The 13,338-nt window shown below is 38.1% G+C and overlaps 1 long non-coding RNA gene across 8 annotated transcripts in view; it reads left to right on the top strand.

The window, feature by feature from the left end:
• The window catches only part of LOC114012538 (uncharacterized), a 57,315-nt gene that overhangs the window by 19,264 nt on the left and 24,713 nt on the right, over positions 1 to 13,338 (top strand). For 6 of the 8 annotated variants that reach the window (XR_008749280.1, XR_008749283.1, XR_008749285.1 and 3 more), the window contains exons 2-3: positions 7,595 to 7,790; positions 10,531 to 10,628. This is a non-coding gene — a long non-coding RNA (uncharacterized LOC114012538). The remainder of the gene's footprint in view (positions 1 to 7,594; positions 7,791 to 10,530; positions 10,629 to 13,338) is intronic. The other 2 variants (XR_008749278.1, XR_008749279.1) reach the window with 2 other exon arrangements.

Genomic DNA, 13,338 nt, shown 5'->3' with positions numbered 1-13,338 from the left:
AGCCCCCCCAGTGCTGTGCTGTGTACTGGTGGGCAGAAAGGTGGTGATCACACACCGGTGGTTTGGCTGCTGCAGAGCAGCGCTCGCACAGCATCAAGGCTGCCTCTCCCACCCTCCCTTCCGCACCACCGGACTGGCGGTGGGCAAGGTCTTGGGAGGGGACATAGCCAGGGCAGCTGTCCCGAAGTGACCAAAGGGGTATTCCATACCACGTGACATCTTCTCAGCAATAAAATCTAGGAGAAAAGAGGAGGAAGAGGGGACATTGGTTATTATGACATTTCTTTTCTGGAGCAACTGGTCTAGAAGGTTGAAGGAAATGAGAAGAAGAAACTTTGTAACCACTGATGTTACACATAGCGCTTGATGACAATTGTCATCCAGGTCCTACTGCTTGGCATTTTAAACTATGAAGAGCAGAAACATTAGCAAGAATACTAAAAAAACTATTTTACATTGGCAGGGAAATAAGGATAACATAATAAATCTTTACTGCTGTTCGCCTATTTACCTATTCATCCACTGTTTATCTACTGATTTATCTAGTTTTCTAACACTTGCCTACTTACATATTTCCCTATGCAGAGAAATTTTAAGGAATCTCTCAGGTTATCAGTCACCTTGGTGTCTAAGTACCTGTGTTAACTTCCACAAGTGCAGGTGTCCCTGCCCATGGCTCGGGGGTTGGAACTAGATGGTCTTTAAGGTCCCTTCCAACCCAAACTGGTCTATGATTCTGTCCTGCAGACCATATGACAGGTGAACCATGAGGAGACAAGGTTATTATTGAGAGGTTAAACAGTGGGGATGAGCTAAGGGGAAGTTTCAACATACTGTTTCTGTCATGAGGCCGATTACACCACTTTAAATTTTCTGAATAGCTCACTGCAGCCATAAAAGTTAAGAAATTCTTCTTTGCAATGTAATGGAAAACATCAAAGAAAAACTGTGAGAGACCCACTACTGTCCAATTTGGAGCTGCACAGCTTCCCTTCAGGACACACTGACTTAGAAGACCCATAATATTGCCTGCAGTATTTAGTGCTGTGCTTTACTTTGACATCAGCTGGCATTAGATCAGGTCCTTCCAACACAGCCTTGATTATCATACAGAACCTGAAAGGTGTTGGAATAATCAAGCTTTCATATAATCAGGGGCATATTTAAAGTATTAAATGCATACCTAGAGACACGATTGTGTAACAGCTAAGAGGCAGTTACAGATCATTGGCTTTGGAAAATCAAAGAGAGAAACAAATCTTTTCTTGCCTGTTATTATTACTTCAGTGACATTCTGTAATCCAACCAAAGCCCTATTAAAAAATAATTAAAGAAGTTTTTATCTTTATTGTATTGTGCTCTTTAATTATTTTCATGGCATCTGGAGAGACTCTCCTAGCTGAGGATGATTATTAAAAATAAAAGACACTGTAAATTATAAAACAAACTGTGATAGCCATCTTTTCATAAATGGTTAATCTCTAAGTACACTTGGAGGAAAACCTGGTATGTTGCAAATAGAAAACTGAAGCATGAGAAAATTTTGTGACTTTCCCCCAGCAAGTTAGTGGCAGTAGCATCACTATAACCTAGACCATCTGCTTCAGTCTTATTTTTTTCTGATTAGGATGCAGTCCTGCAGTGATTCCTGAAGTGAGTCCATTCCCATTATCAATGACAGTATTAATTCACTTAAGGCTGAAGACTTAAGACACTAACTAAATATAAAGAATTAGCCTAACTCCTGCTTGCTTTTGAATCAGTAGCTGAGAGGCTGTGTAGCGCTGGATGAAAAGACGTGAGTCACTGGGTACCAAAGAGGTTGAAGACATGGCTTAAGTTTCACATAAAATCTAAGACTTGCTAGGCACCATATGCTTATAGCCAAAATCATACCAAGGTTGGCTACCAATCAGCTAGGGTTCTCAGTATCTGATGGCTGTGGTTCTTGAGTTATAAATATGCCAATAGATGAAATTGCCTCTTTGGTGTGGAGGCAAAATAGCTTTTCATGAGAGGTGAAAGATTTTGGGAAGAAAAAGAAATGTCTGTAATGTAAAGGATATTATATATACAGTTTGTAAGCATGAAAGGAATATAAATGTACCTGCTTTGCAAAATAATTACGTTGCATTAGAAGAGAGAAGATATCAATGCATATGAATCAAGGCCAGTGTTTATGGCTTGGGGATTACAGCTTCCATATCTTTCCTAAATGTCTGTTTTTTTCATAATTTTTTCCCTTGGTACAATTTTTAGTACTGTGAAGAGCAGGAAATACTGTCAGACTTGCAGGACAGGATTGATCTCCACAGGTTCAGAACCCTGTTCCTCATCCCACTAAATATTTTTCTCTGTGTCGTCGTATATTTTTTTATCTTTTCCTTTCTTAAAATTCTAACTAGGTGTCCTAGTGATATGTAAGAAATACATATTGGTAAAACAGCCAGTCCATCCTCTGAAGTCTTGATATCTCAGTAAAGCAGTGTAGACAAAGGCAAAACAGGTATAAGTGCCAGACCAAAGTCACTCAGGAGTTTGAAAAAAAGGAGATTTTGAATCACAGAGCAGAATTTTTTTTCAAAACACAACCGTCTCTAAGTGTAATGATAACGTGAATTATTTGTTGTGTAAGCATTATATTTACCATTGATTTTCTCTTTTTTACTCTCACTTTTTTTAACTTCTCATTATCCTTCCTCCAAAATTTAGTCCCAATGATAGTAATTCATAAAGTCATTTGGATTACCTGGGCTGTGAAAGATTTTAATCCAATGATGAATGCAATTTTTGTTTCAGTCCAGTCTCATTTATTTCCTGCAAGAAAAGGTTAGGAGTAATTTTGTAGCACATTACATCGTAAATCCCATATATTTTATTTCTGTTGCAAGGCTGTGGACTGTAGTGAACTTGACCAAATTCACTAGGCTCTCCAGAGAAAGTCATAAAACCAGAAACGGTGTAGGGTTCTACCATGTTGCTACTTACACAATATCCTAGTATCAAAATTAGTTTTGACAGCTGTGGCTTCAACCTTTCCATTCACTATTCAGGGTAACTAGGCTGAACAGTTGAAGGGGATGCATTTTTTATTCTTCAGACATACAATAAAAATGCTATGGGACAAACTATTTTCAGAATAGTCTGGGGAAGGAGATGGTAGAAATCACTTTACAAAAATTTACTATTCTCTTTCTGTGAGGAAACATTTGACTGGATGAATCAACATCAAACCATTTCTGTTAAACTTGAAACCCTGACATGATCCAGCCACCTACCCACAACTCCAACTCAAGCCTAATCTGGATACAAACAGCTCATGTTCAGTGTATCCCTGACTGAAAGGATATGTAAAGCTTGATTCTGACTTCTTCCAGTGCTCTAGTGATAACCAGACAACCAGTTTAGACTGCTCAGAGCAAAGAACACTAAGTTTGCCTGATGTTTTGAGAGAAACACCCTGAAATAATGTGAAGACAAAAAGTAGCATAAAAAACAGATTCAAGTTTGTGGGGGAAAAAACCCAAATCCACAAACAAAAGAAACCCCTGTGGGATTTAGAGCTTAGGTAGAAGGTAGGATGGATACCGTCCTTCTATTCCTGCCCATAGCTTAGGGAAAACTGCACCAAACATGCCTGGACAGTACTTGACATTCCAAAAATTACTGAATATGAGAATAGGTGAAATGATTGCTTGGGTTCTTGGTTTTTTTAGGGTAAAGTTATAAGGTATATTTGGGACTATATCCCCATATACAACAAAGTACTAGAAAAGCAATCAAAAGCCCTGTTGAAACAAAGAAAAGAGAAAGAACAGAAATTTCTGGGAATTCACAGGGGAAAAAAGCAAGTGATTTGAATGGGGTGATTTTAATTTCCTACTGTTGCTGAAAAATGAACCAGAGAAGGGAAAAAGCACAGGAAAAGATCAATCAGAAGAAAAAAATATGCCCCAGGTATGGCCCCAGTGAACAATTGTGTCCCTGTATAGCAATTAAAGCAGTTGTTTTCTATTCAGTTTATTCACTCTGTTTTATCACTCAAGAAAAGGGAAATAAATCAGGCTGTTGCCTGACCTTTCAAAAACTCTGGATCCTAGTGAATCATCCTGCCACTGACATCATTTGATTGTCTCCTCAAGTCTCTTTCTACACATCCAGCAGAGCTGTGCGTTTTCATGAAGCAGCCTTTTCCCCTTGTTTCTTAAGGTAAATAAAGTATAGTAATTGGAAACAACCGAAAGAGAAATTTATCATCATATCCACTGTGCCTGTAAAGAGAAAAGCAGTAACAAGAATGAGATCTGCATGAATGTCTACCTGAAAACTCAACATGCCATCAAAATATTGCATTTTAAAACATTGAAACCTTTTGTTTCTCTCTCTTCACAGTTATTTTTAATGCTTTGTGCTGGCTTCCACAAAGATAAGGTGTCTAAACACCACAAGAAAGTCTTTATGTATTTATAGCTTGAGCTGACTCACAATGGTCTGGAAATCTCAGAAAAAGGTAACTTTAGGAATATTTCCAGAGAGATCCAAGAAATGAATGGAAACACCCTGCTCCTATGTGTTTATCCTATCTCAGCATTGAGCTCTGTGCTGGATTAGAACTGATATACGAAAAGCTTTTGCCATGCAAATATGGCAACAATGTAAAAAGAGAGATCCATAGTTATTTGTGAACATTAGAAGGTTTGCAGTTAGACTGTGGATATTATGTTGGCATCAAAAACTAAGAATTAGCTAATTCTGTTGCAACATTTTGTGTCAAAAAACATTGGAAGAGCAGACAGTGGCAAAACAAACTGGATTCTGCACTTATCCTCCTTCCACCTCTTCTCTAACCATTTTTTAAGCCAAAGTAGATGATGCACAGAGAGAAGTAAAAGTGACCTAAAATTTATTGCCTTCTCTGGAGTCAGAAAAGTAAGGAAAACCATTTGCTTTGGACCTTCAGTGTAGTTTTTAGTAGATCTGATGGACTTATGCAGTTTGTGTAAGACCTACATACCTGACCTATGTAGAAAACCCTGTCTGTTCTCCAGCTGAGTCTGGAGAGTCTTATGATTCTTTACTAATTGTATATGGGACAGAAATGAAAATAGGAACTTATGGCAAGTGGAGATCAAGAAAATGCAATGTATGTCAAATTAATGCCTCTTTCTTCTGATTGAACTTTGTGGCTGAACTTAACTGAAAATTTTTTCATCTAAGATGTCCATTTAGGTCACCTAGGTCACTGACTCCATGCTATCAGAAGTACTAACCTCTTATAACTAGCAAACAGCAGTAATTTTTGTGTCCCCCCAAAATTTCACTACATTTCACCAATAATTTCACTCATTTTCCTGCTGTTGTGACTGCTACTTTGACCTTTAGGAACACTTTTCTAATTTGTAGATTAAATTTATTCATAGACAGTTCATATCTATTTATTCTCATACCAGCGTTTTCTTTTAGCTTGAAATGGCTCCTCTTCTTCCCTGATCTTTATTTCCTTGGAATATTTGTAAAGAACAGAAACATTCTGTTCCATCTTTATTTTGTTAGGCTGTGTAAGGTATGTTTTCTTCTAGTGCCTCCTGAGCAATAAATTCATCATTCTGTTATTCATCTAGTAGCTCTTTTTTGCACCTGTTTCAGGTTGATTTAATCTTTCTTGACTATAACTTTTCAGAATTGTCAGTGCTGTAGAACATCATTACTGACGTGATTGGAAAGTTTCCCACATCTGGCATATATCTAATTGTGGGAAATTAATATCTATCTTATCCTTTTGTCAACACTGTCCTGTAGTTTAAATAGCTCTCTTCCTTCACTGATGTTTATCCTTCTGTTTTATTCCTAGGTAGCAATCATCTGACTCCTTAGCTTGTGTTTTGCTAGGCTGAACAGCCTACACTCATTTACTCTTCTTTCACAACTGGATATCTGTTTTCTTAATCATTTTATCAGTCTTCCTTTTTCTTTGCTCTCATATGAATTAATCTTCCTTGCAGGTGGTGAGAGTCACTCTCAGTATTCCAAACAACACCTCCCTATGACTTTGCTATTAACAGTCCCATATGTCTCCTGATACATCCAAAGAGAACATCTGACTTTTTAATGATGGCATCATATCAGTGGCTCACAGTCATTTTGGAACCAACAGATACATTCAGATAGTATTCCTTCTCTTTCTTCTCTGGGCAGCGAGATCCCAGGGCACTTCAGAAATTCTGGTTGTTTGTCCCCTGGTGCATGATGTTAAACAGTAGCTCATTCTTCCCCTTTCCTATACCCTGAATCTTTTGACATCTAATTCTTCATGTGTAATATTCCAAAGCTGATTTCTCTAGCTGCCATTTCTTGTGTTTGTGTCATGGTTTCCTCTTTTTTTCTGTTCCAGGATCAGGATCATTCACAAAAACAACATATCAGATGGCCTCTAAGACTACTTTTTGAGAAAATCCACCAGTCACTGCTTTAAAGCCCAACAATCCTTATTCTAACAGTAGGACCCTTTTTTCTGGCCTGACTTCAGCCACCTTCTTAACAATTTCATGTTTTGTGCTAACCTACACCTTCCTGCACAGAACTAGTTATTCCTCACACAGCTGCATAACTGAGATCACTTGTGTAATTCTGTCTAGATAAGATCAGGTGTGTTTCCTTTGTATAGGGAGGAAAAAAATCACAGAAAGAAACCAGATTATCCTAGCAGTATCTACATTTAATAAACCCTTGTAATATCTTATTTCACAGTCTCTTCAACGACTCTTCTTTCTTTTTAAATTTTTAATATACTTCCATTTCTTAATATACCAGGATTTCTTGCTTCCCAGGACACTTCTCTTTCTACATAAAGGCATTGCATTTTCTTCTTTCTAGTTTTGTACCATTGCCAACTTGAAGTGCACATTTAAAATCTTTCCTTCCTGAATGAAGATTTCTCATTTGACAGTTCTTTCAGGCTTCTGGGCTGGAGATGATCTACTCCCCTTCACTTGAAAGCATTCAACTCTTTGAGTTTACTTTCCTCTCAAATTCGGTTTCTAATTCCAAACTCTCATTCCCATGAACTATCTTCTCTTTGTCTTCATGCATATTTTCAGTCATATTTAAAATTATTTATCCAATGCCCTCTTCCTTCTGACATTTCTTATACAAGCTGGGAGAATCCTGAGCTTTCAGCCATCCTTTTTTTTTTCCATTTGACCAGATTTCTCCATTTACACCCTGATGGCAATTTTTGATAGTGTACTGAATTCAACAATATTTTTAAACCGGCACCAAATCCTACTTAAAGTATCTTGAGGGATTTGAAATCTTCCTCTCTGTCTGGATTTCCCTGGATTCCATCTTTACAAGAACAGAACAAATCTCTTGTTAGGGAGTCGTAACCCAATAGGTTTATGTCCAAACAAAAAAAACAATCCCAGGAAATCATTGATAATGGCAGTCTTCCCAGCTTCAGAAAAAGACTTCTTGGGATATGCAAATAATAGAAGTTTGATTCACTGCCATGGCAAGAAAATAAATGAATAAAAGTAACTGGTGCTGGTTTATGAAAACATTTTATTGTTGTTGTTGTTGTTCCCTTTTACTCCAGTAATGTTTAAATACCAGCTGAGAAGTGGGTCGTTTTGTTTCAGACTGTAAAGCATACAACAAATAACAATGCCTATCCTCAGAAGGCTAATCCTGTGCCACAGTGCTGTACCTCCAGTGGCTTCAGCAGGGTTTGAAAATTCCTCCAAGACTTCTGTGGTCCAAATGACAAACACAGTCAAAGCCCCGTGGGCTGGGTAAGTACTTTTCTATGGAGGGGTTTTCTGGAGGAGGAAAGATGTAGAACAGAGGGAAGTCAGATATATGCGTGTGTGTGTGAGAAAAAGGTAAACTTCCTGTAGTTTCAGTGCAATGTAATAGTGAGTTTCATTTCTTTAAAGGTTGATTTTTTTTTAAATCTCGATTTAGTTTCCTGTATCTGCCCATGGTAACATGATGAAAACAGCGGGAGCTCTCCAGTGTCCCAAGCTCTGCATGGGGCACAACAGCCTCCAGTTTCATCAACACGTTCTTTTCCACTGACAGCACAGGAATGGTTTAGGACATAGCTTTAGTTGTCAAGAATTAAAAACCTGTCTTATAAAACCTTTCAGTTCCTTGAATGTCTGACTAGCCTAGACATTTAATTACAAAGAAGAAAATAATTACAATGGCCTATCAGCCTTTGCAATTTCCTTATCTAGGTTGATGACTTTCCAGGGGATGGAATAATTTATTATGTTCTCCAGCATTGACATCATGTTATTCCATTTTCATCAGTGTTGCATATATACAGGTAGTTATTTGAGGATTATTTCTGGAGATAGGGATAACAAATTACTTGTGCAGTGGCCACTGAACACATGTAAATGAAACTAATTATAAAGTGCATCATTCTTCATGGACAAAATAACATCCTGTGTGGCTGGCCCTCCATGCTCATTTGTTGAATATCTATTAATGAAAGCATATTTTAATTTGTAAATCATTATCTTCACAACTTATCTAGTGCAGAAAGAAGGGAGGGAGCCAAACCAGTTCTAGGTAATCCAAGACATTGCAGCTCTGAGTAAATCTGCTTACTAGCTTCAGCTTTATTTTAGAAAAGGCAAATGTACCTGCAAGGTACTCTGACACTCCACTGTCCATTTTTTTTTATTACAAATGGCAAGCAGATGAGGATCCTATCATGTCGCAGTACAATACCTAGATGCCAGTGTTTTGCAGATACTTCCCTACTTCAGTTCTTTACTGTTTTGTTCTCTTAGTCTTTCCAAAAACCTTAATTTACAGCTTGCGAGGTAAGCTTTACCTGCTTTATCACAGATACACTTTCAGTGAGAGGGAAGAAACCTGGTACAATATAGCAGCTGAAGACTTTGTCAGCTGGTGGATTTTTTAAATCATTGGCCCCTATTAGGTAGAACTGCCACTTCTACCGCTGACACAGTAAGTTTATCAGCACATAAACCCATGCAACAAAAGACAGGCTGTGTCTGGGCTTTCAAATATATTTATGCAAGTCTAGCTGTGGCAGTCTCCAGTAGAGAGGCCGTGGTGTGGATCTTGGTGTCTACATCTGTGATATCTATCATTGGATTTCATTTTAATTTTGAGCCTCTGAATTTATTTTCCAAGACAACTCATTGTTTTTCTAATTATGAACTTGGGGTGCCCAGAGTTTTAAACAATGTCTGGGGACTTGTGTTTGTTTGCTTTACAAGATCCACGTGAGGCACTTTCAGAAGATTGGTTTTCAAAAGGCAGGCTCAGAACCTTATGGAAAATGAGTGCCCATTATTACTTTTCAGGCTGGGCATCCAAAACCTAATGTCCCTTTAAAATATTCAGACATCTAGTTGATTATTATCTCAAATGAACATCCATCTAACTTGCTTTTTAAAAGAGCATCTATGCTTAGCCATGGCAAGAAGTATGCAATAGAATTTTTCTTCTAATCAGTCACTGATTTGGGATTTGAGTATTGGAGTTTGGATGAGGGCCATGAAAGCAATTTTAATTAATGTGGTCAGAATCACAGAATAGTACAGTTGGTAACTTTTATAGTCCTCCCCAATTTCTTTAAGCATCTGGGCTCCTATTTAGCAGGTCAGTTAAATGGCTTAAAATATTCTTCTGTATGTTTTGCTATAGTTCAGCAAAGGACCTCTCAGAAGCACCACCAGAGGAGTGAAAACATTGGTAGACAAATACAGTTCCCACACCTTGTGGCTTCATATTTTGTCAATTTCTCAGAAAGATATATAGTCTACACATGTACAAATGGGTGTTTGTCCATGTGTGTACACTTACCCCTGTCCAAAATTACTACAGAGCAAGCAGCACAAGAGTGGGCATCTGACGCTGTCCAAGTGAGAAGCAGCATATGTACCTACCACATGGCATAGGAAGTATTATCAGCCAAGATTTTCTTTGTTAGCTAGTGAATAGTACTGCATCTCAGGAACCAAAATCTACTTTGGAGCCAAGGAACAAATTAACTCAGCCTCCTCCAGTCTACCTCTCTCTCTTCCTCTATTTTCTTTCCTTGAAACACCTACAAGTTTCAATAATCATAGTATTAATGGTGCTTTTTACCATTAACATGATCCTTTGTACTTTCTTCTTTAATTACTACCTTGCCACACCTTCTTATTTTGCCAAGGTCTAAAGAAAAGTTGTCATTTTGTGCAATTGCACTGAAGAGGCATCTGAATGAAATGGTGATTTGTAACAACTAATTAAATTTTAGGATTAGTGTCACTGTCAAATGATGACACTGCCTAATGATGCACCCTTGATGTCTGTTGCAAATGATGAGTTGTTAGCAATAAAGCTGTTTGGACTGGAGAACTTGCATGTCTAGCAGTTACTATCTTATTTGTCCACACTACTTCTTATCCCAAAGCACTGAAATTCATAAAAATACAGCTACCCACTGAGTTGTTGGTATGATTCAAGCCGATGTAGGCTTACACTATAACCTGTTCATCACAGGGGGAATGGGAGAATCTCTTCAAGCATTTCTCTTACTCTCATTGAGTAGGACTATACCATCACCTACTCACTCCACTGGAGGAAAGATGGGCTCTAAGGTAAATACTCCAAAGTCACCTGGCAACTTGGGATCAACTCTCCTGTTTCTAGCTTGGCCTATGGATGTTCTGTTGTGATTCTCCTCAAGAACGACAAGGCATTAATGAAATTATTTATACATCTCCCCAGCTTTATCAAAGAGAAACATCTCAGTGCATGGGCTATGATGAAATGAACAGCTTTTGTGAAAGATGAGTGCAAAGGGAACAGATAAAATGTTGACAGATGAAAAAAGCCCAGTGGCACAATACTGAAAAGGGAAGTATTGAATGAAGTGTTCCTGCCACCCACACAATAGCCAAGTAGAAGTACCATGAAAAGAAAAAAAAGAAAGAAAAAAAAAGTAAATACATGTAACAAATTGCTCTGATACGCTGACACCTTGGCTTGGTAAACTATAGGCAATAAATCATGTTCCGAAGGAATTGAATTTCTTGCACTTGTGGTAACTATGTGCTGACTATCATCATGGTAAAGCATGGGTTAAATCCAGAATTCAAACGTTTTAGTTTGTTTGCAGCTTCTGGGATATCGTAAATGCTGCCTTTTAGCTCAGCTTCCTAGCATTTCCATTTTGTGATGACTACTGCTTTGTTGCATATCCAAGGAAGTGCTACCCAGGAAAACTCTGGAGGCAAGAGAAGGTGGAATAGTGGTCCAAAGCCATCAGAAGTCCAATGAACACTGATATATTGATGGATAGAAAATTTTACTTGTTCTCAAGGCTACATCTGTAGCGCTCACCTGGAGTGTGCACAGAACACTAAATTTGTGACAAATCAGAGAAATTATGGTGGTTGTTTTCACTCCTGTTGAAGCTCTATTTTATTCAACACATTGTTTGAAAGATGACTGTCCTGTCCTTCACGTGGTTGTTGCCTGCAGCCAAGACCATTTAGTTCTAACAAATATCCTATTTCATGCAAGAAACACCTAAAGCTTATTACCTATCACTGGTTGCATAAAATTACAGGCTGTCAGTATGTTAGATGGATCCATCTGGAGAAGAAAAAAAAAACCGCAAATGAAACTGGGTTTCACATTCCAAATAAATGGTCTTTAAAGGTAAAAAAAAAAATAAACCACCACAAAAAACAATGAAAATATAGACCAAAGCTTGGTTGCTCTCTTTCTCTTCATGCAAACTAGGGAAGAGGGCAAAGAGCTATTAGATAACACAGTCAGCTTCCTAATTTCAGAATTATATTTCTCAAAGGCTTTTTCATTTGAAATAGGTCTTCCTTGCCCAAAGGGTGGTCCCTCTTCTATTATCTATTGCAGTATTCTGACCCTTGTCTTTTAGCAGGACAAAGAGGCAGAACTGAAAAATAACAACAAACTTGTTCTGGTTGGAAGCAAAAAGTATTAAGGCTCCTGGGGAGAAAACCCTTTTCACAAACTTTACAGAAAAGTAGGGAAAACTAGGAAAAATACATTTCCTTGGGAAGGAACCTCAGACCTACTATCATTCAAGTCAGTAGGTCTGAATGTAACGATTAATGAATACTAATACCCCTTAATATCTCTTTGGGAGCATACATAGACAATAAAATTGTCTTAAATTGTGTTTATGTGCATTTCAAGAGCCTTTTACTGAGAAAAGAAATGTAAAGGTGCTGTACAGTGGTTAACAGTCCAGCTCTGTGTGAATTTTCCTATTTACTGCTGAGAAGAAGAATGGGACATTAGATTAGGACTTTTGAGAATTTGAGTTAAACCATCAAGTATGTGATGTTCACTACGCAGTTCACCATAACTATTAGACTGTCTAGGTACCAATGCATTAACAAAGCACTCAATTTTGTTTCATCTAGAGGGGAAACCATGCTGCTTGTTTTGCTCTTTCCTTCAAATGGAGGTGGAGAAATCACTTTTTGACTCACAGAGTCTTGGAGATGAAGTGACTCTAAGGTGTAAAAATATAAGTCTAATTCTTATATCTATGCAAAATATGTAGTTCACACTAAATAAAGGTGGTTATAAAAAAAACAAAACCAAAAAAAAAAACAAACCATGAAAGGTACACAGTTCCTCCATGCTGGATTTGTGAAGCTGATACACATGTAAGTCATGCCCAAGTCATTTTAAGACAGGAGCTTTGGGTCAGCTCTAATGTGGGTAACAAAGAGCAGATTAAGCATGAGCCTAAGAAGAGAAAGGCATTTGCAGTCCCTCTGGTAGGAGAGTAAAATAATTACTAATGAGAAAGCTTTGTAAACATATTAACATTGTAACTCCATTGCATACGATAAAGGAGCCGTGGAGACCAGAGAAACCTCCCCTTCTAAACAAACGCTGTAGAAAGGGATTTTATTTATTTATGTGTTATAATTAAGCAATACTATGTCCAACTGAAAGGCAATGTGGGGTTACAGGAAAGGGATTATCCATCATCCAGGCAAATGTATCAAAACAGGAGGAGGAAGAATGTGTGGGTGTGAGTGCACGAGGTTGTACACGTAGTATTTTATGCCTCTGAGAGACACCCCAGCACAATGATTATCATCTGGGCAAGAAGTAAAGGGGTTTAAAGTAAACCCCTGGCTCTGTCCCTGACCTCCAGCATTCTCCAGGGTCCCACATAATAACAACCACTCTGCCCAGAGCCATGTTGGCATTCACTGGGGGAAGCTGGTAAAGACTTCTTTGAAAGTCAGCAAATGAGAACATATTCAAAATGGCCTCTTTTTTTACCAGCTCTGCCCGCAG

The sequence above is a fragment of the Falco peregrinus genome, chromosome 11 (genome assembly GCF_023634155.1).
Source record: "Falco peregrinus isolate bFalPer1 chromosome 11, bFalPer1.pri, whole genome shotgun sequence".
NCBI lineage: Eukaryota > Metazoa > Chordata > Aves > Falconiformes > Falconidae > Falco > Falco peregrinus.
This window is presented reverse-complemented; position numbering and strand designations above follow the sequence as displayed.